Here is a 5,711-nt window from a genome sequence, read left to right as displayed (position 1 = left end):
CACTTTTTGGCCTTCATGAAATTCTTTATTTTCTTTTATCCTCTTGTCATGCCACATCTTGGTCTTCTCTTTATAGATCAACGAACTAGAGTATGCATCATTTCTAAGCTCCTCAATAGCGTTAATTTGCATTAACCGGTGTCTCTTGAGTTCCTCCATATTGAAGTTGCACATCTTTAAAGCCCAAAATGCTTTATGCTCTATCTCCACCGGCAAATGACATTGCTTTCCATAAACAAGCCTATATGGTGTAGTACCAATAGGAGTTTTGAAATCTGTACGGAAGGCCCAAAGTGCATCGTCTAGCTTATCCGACCATTCTTTGCGATTGCTCCCCACCGATTTCTCCAAGATACTCTTTAAAGCTCGATTCGTCACTTCGGTTTGTCCACTAGTTTGTTGATGGTAGGATGTAGAAAATTTATGGGTTACCCCATACTTTCTTAGCACCTTCTCTAGTTGATCATTGGCAAAATGCGTGCCTCGGTCACTTATAAGAGCTTTCGGGACTCCAAATCGTGAAAATAACTTCTTTAAAAACCGCACCACTACCCGACCGTCATTAGTTGGTAACGCTTGTGCCTCCACCCATTTGGATACATAATCCACCGCCACCAATATGTATTTGTTTCCTTTAGACATGAAAAATGGTCCCATGAAGTCGATACCCCACACATCAAAGACCTCGCACAATTGGATACGATGTTGTGGCATTTCATTTCGAGATGAAATGTTTCCCACTCTTTGACAAGCATCACACTCTTTGACAAATTGGGCTGCATCTTTAAAAATTATGGGCCAATAGAACCCAATGTCAAAGATCTTCTTTGCAATGTAATGTGCTCCATGATGTCCACCCGTGGGCCCGCTATGACAATGCTCTAATATTTTCTGGCTTTCATTCCCGAACACGCATCTTCGTATGATCACATCCGCGCAGCTTCGGAAAAAATATGGTTCATCCCAAAAGTAATATTTTATCTCGGAAAAGAATTTCTTCTTTTGTTGACATGTGAGATCTTTTGGGATGTAATTGGTAGCTAAGTAGTTAGCTATATTTGCAAACTATGGTTCTTCTCCCACGATCACCATAATATACTCGTCCGGAAAATCATCGCCAACTCTATCTTCGTGCAACTGCAGGTTTTTAAAGCCTTGACAAGTGGTCAGCTGCTAAATTCTCCATTCCTTTTTTGTCTTGTATCTCTATGTCAAACTCTTGAAGAATTAGCACCCATCGTATTAGTCTTGGCTTGGCATCCTGTTTGGCAAATAAATACTTGATAGCAGAGTGGTCAGTAAAAACGGTTATTTTAGATAAAACTAAATACGGACGAAACTTATCAAAAGCATACACCACAGCTAATAATTCTTTTTCCGTGGTGGTGTAATTTTCTTGGGCTGGATTTAGAGTCTTGCTAGCATAATATATGGGTCGAAAGTGTTTATCAACCCTTTGACCAAGGACAACTCCTAATGCAAAGTCACTAGCATCACACATAATCTCAAAGGGTAAACTCCAATTTGGTGCAACAATGATTGGGGCATTAGTTAATTTTTCCTTTAAAAATTCAAATGCCTTTAAACACTCTTTAGTAAAATTAAATGGTGCATCTTTTAATAGTAGTTGTGTTAGAGGCCTAGTTATTTTGGAAAAATCTTTTATGAAACGCTGGTAAAAACCCGCATGTCCTAGAAAACTTCTAATGCCCTTCACATTAGTTGGTGGGGGTAGTTTGGAAATGGTGTCAATCTTTGCCTGATCCACCTCAATTCCCATTTTGGAAACCTTGTGGCCTAAAACTATACCCTCCTTGACCATAAAGTGACATTTCTCCCAATTAAGGACCAAGTCGGTTTTTTCACACCTAGCAAGCATTAAGTCAAGATTTGTGAGACAATCATGGAAAGAAGATCCAAAGACAGAAAAGTCGTCCATAAAAACTTCGATGAATTTTCCACCATATCGTGGAATATGGCTGTCATACACCTTTGAAAAGTCACGGGTGCATTGCATAGCCCAAAGGGCATGCGCCTATAAGCAAAAGTCCCACTTGTTCAAGTAAATGTGGTCTTTTCTTGGTCCATTGGGTCTATGGGTATTTGGAAATAACCCGAGAATCCGTCTAGAAATAATTAGTAACTATGGCCCGATAATCTTTCTAACATTTGATCAATAAAAGGTAAGGGGAAATGGTCTTTACGAGTGGCATCGTTTAGCTTTCGATAATCGATGCACACTCTCCAACCGGTTACCGTTCGTGTCGGAATTAGCTCGTTCTTTTCGTTGGTTATGAGCGTCATCCCTCCTTTCTTGGGCACCACTTGGACCGGACTCACCCATGGACTGTCGGAAATGGAATAGATAATTCCTGCATCTAAGAGTTTAACCACTTCCTTCTTGACTACTTCTTGCATATTCGGGTTTAATCTTCTTTGGTGTTGTACAACCGGCTTTTCTCCTTCTTCCAGATTGATCTTGTGAGAGCAATAAGATGGGCTTATTCCCTTGATGTCAGTGATGCTCCATGCTATGGCCCGCTTCCGCTTCTTCAACACTTGCACTAGCTCTTCCTTTTCTGATTTGGAGAGGTCAGAGGCTATGATTACTGGCTTTTGGTTTCCCTCTTCAAGGAAAGCATACTCCAAATGTTCTGGTAAAGTTTTGAGCTCAAATTTTTGGTTCTAAATGTTGGACTCGCCGAGTGCAGGTAAGGTACTCGGCGAGTTTGTGGATGCATTCACAAATTCTGCCTTTTCTAAGGAAGAACTCGGCGAGTAGATCGGCCCTACTCGGCGAGTAGGGTTGTCAGTTTGCTTCACCAATTCTTCAAACTCAGCTTCTTCCAGTAGCCTTTCAATCTCCATTAAGTCTTTTTCTGGATCAAATTCTTCATCATAAGTTGTGAACTTGCTGGAATCTTCACTTATGCATTCCTCCAATAATTCATCAAGCATATCAATTGAGAATGTCGTGTCGTCACTGTTCATTGCATACTTCATAGCTTGATCTACCCCAAATGTGACTGAATCTTCTCCTACCCTCAAGGTGAGCTTCGAGTCCCTCATGTCTACTATAGCACTTGTCGTGTTGAGGAAGGGTCTTCCAAGGATGATTGGAACTTGTGGATCCGCCTCCATGTCTAGAATGATGAAATCAGCGGGAAAGACGAATTTGTCCAGCTTGACTAGTAAGTCTTCGCATATGCCTCTTGGGAAAGGGACTGTCTTGTTTGCTAAGTGAATTGCCATGCGAATTGGCCTTGGTTCCGGGAGGTCCAGCTTCTTAAAGAATGAGTATGGCATTAGGTTCACACTTGCTCCCGAATCGGCTAAGGCATGAATGGTAGCCATGTTGCCAAATTGGCAAGGTAAAGTCAAACTCCCCGGGTCACCCTTCTTCTTTGGTAGCTTATTTAGCATAGCAGCTGAGCAGTTTTCATTGAGGACTACCTTCTTCACTTCTTCCATCTTCCTTCTATTAGTGAGAAGTTCCTTAAGGAACTTTGCATATTTGGGCATTTGCATGATAGCTTCAATGAAGGGTAAGTTGATTTGCAGAGCCTTGATATGATCTAGAAACTTCTGGTACTCCTCTTCCTGCTTCTCCTTCTTAGCTCGGGCTGGGTATGGCATTGGAGGCTGATACAGCTTTTCAGGGGCCTGTTCCTTCGGATTTGGTAGTGTACCCGCCGAGTCCATATGTGGTACTCGGCGAGTAGAGCTGTCAGATTGAAGATTTTGCTTTTCTGCTTGATTTTCTGCCTCCTCCTTCTGGGATTCCTTGGATTCTTCAGTCTGAATAGGTGCCAAGGGAGTGATTATTTTCCCACTTCTTGTTGTGACTATGTTTATGTGCGCGCCTCGTGGGTTATTTTCAGTTTTGCTAGGAAGTTCGCCCGGTGACCTTTAGTTGATTTGTTGAGCAAGTTGCCCAAGCTGCGTTTCTATATTGTGGATAGATGCTTGCTGGTTCCTTAGCATGGTCCTTGTTTCTTGAATTGCAACATCATGATCACTATGTATTTTTTTCTGAAGCAGCTACAAATTTGGTGAGCATTTCTTCCAAGCTTGGCTTTCTCTCTTGTACCGACTCCTCCTTTTGGTAGAAACCTCTCGCTTTTTGCCTGAACTTCTCTTCCTTGGCCTTATTGTACTCTTCATAAGGGAGCCACTCTTTCTTTTGTTTGCGCCAGTCTTCATCATATCGGTCTCGCTTGAGTAACAAACTTGCACCTTCTTGTTGCCATTCTCATCTAAATCACAGTCTCTAGTGAGGTGAGGCCCATTGCAGTTTTCACAACCCACCTGAATAGCATGGATCGTTTGATCCATTTTATCCATCCTCCTATCCATGGTTTTTAGCATAGCCATGACCGTGGATAAGTCTTCAGTAGATGCATATGTGGCTCCCCTAGTAACATCATTTCTAGGGTTGTGGTATTCTCTAGAGTGTTTAGAGAATTCTTCAATCAATTCCTTGATCACCGGGGGCGGCTTCTTTGTGAGCGGGCCTTGCGAGTCTAGTAACTGTCTGGTTGTGACATTAACTCCATCATATAAGATGGAGACTTCTTGCTGGCTGTTGAGGTCATGGTGTGGGCAATTTCTTAGCAAACTTTTATACCTCTCCCAAGCTTCATATAGCGACTCTCCAGCTTGTTGTTCAAAGTTAGCAATGGCCTTCTTCAACTTGGCTATCTTGGAGGGTGGGCAAAAGTGATCAATGAATTCTTCCTTCATCTTGGCCCAAGTGGTGACTGAATCGGGGGGAAGTGCTTTGAGCCAGTCTTTTGCTGCGCCTTTGAATGTCATTGGAAGCATGCGAAGTAGCTGAGTCTCACGAGGCACATTTGGAACATTGAAGAAATCAGCTACATCATTGACTTCATCCAAATTCTTGTAGGCATCTTCGTGGTCTTTTCCATAAAAAGGTATTTCTTGAAGTAAATCTAGGATTTGACCCTTGAGCTCGAAAGTAGTAGTCGCGGGAATTGCGGGTTGCACAAGTCCCGGGCCAGTGTCGTCGCGCATCCTCTTCTTCCATTCCCCATGGGGATTTCATCAATGTTAGCCATAGTGATAGCTAATTCTTCCTCGAAATCAGATTCCTGCTCTTATGTAGGCTCCTCTTCTTCCTCGGTCTCGTACTCAATATCTTCCTTAACCGGTTCGTCGATTACTAAAGAGGCGCTGGATGCTCCTGATTTGCTGCTCTTTTTCTTCCCAAAAACAGTCTTCAAGTTAGAAAAAGGTGACTTCTTAGGTGTACTCGAGCTCTCCACGTCCTTTCCTTTGTTCCTTTTCAATTCGGATTCAGGATCTTCAAACGGGGGTACTAGCGGGGTGTTTGATCCTCTGGTCATGAAAATCCTGAAATAAACAAGATAAAAACGTAAAAGGAACAAAAGAATGCAACTAAAAAAACGCAAATTAAATGCAAAATTCACTTGTACTCGCCGAGTAGGTGCGAATGCACTCGGCGAGTATCAGTGCAATTTTGAAGAAATTCTAAACTGAATATTAAAACTAAAACAAATGCTGAAACCTAATTACTAACTACTAAATTGCAATAAATTAACTTTGTGCCACTAAACTCACACAAAGGATCGAAAAAATTAGGGATTAGATTAATTATTTAGAACTGTTCCCCGGCAATGGCGCCAAAAACTTGATGTGTGTGAAACCAACTAGTTTTAATCCTACTAACT

The 5,711-nt window shown here is 42.0% G+C and overlaps 1 non-coding gene across 1 annotated transcript; it reads left to right on the top strand.

Annotated features, from left to right (window-relative positions):
* The first annotated feature begins 4,588 nt into the window (after nucleotides 1–4,588).
* Nucleotides 4,589–4,695, top strand: LOC111881976 (small nucleolar RNA R71). The gene has a single exon (XR_002847011.1). It is a non-coding gene; the product is annotated as a small nucleolar RNA R71 (small nucleolar RNA).
* The last annotated feature ends 1,016 nt before the right edge of the window (nucleotides 4,696–5,711 follow it).

This window comes from Lactuca sativa, chromosome 4 (assembly GCF_002870075.4).
Source record: "Lactuca sativa cultivar Salinas chromosome 4, Lsat_Salinas_v11, whole genome shotgun sequence".
Lineage (NCBI taxonomy): Eukaryota > Viridiplantae > Streptophyta > Magnoliopsida > Asterales > Asteraceae > Lactuca > Lactuca sativa.
This window is presented reverse-complemented; position numbering and strand designations above follow the sequence as displayed.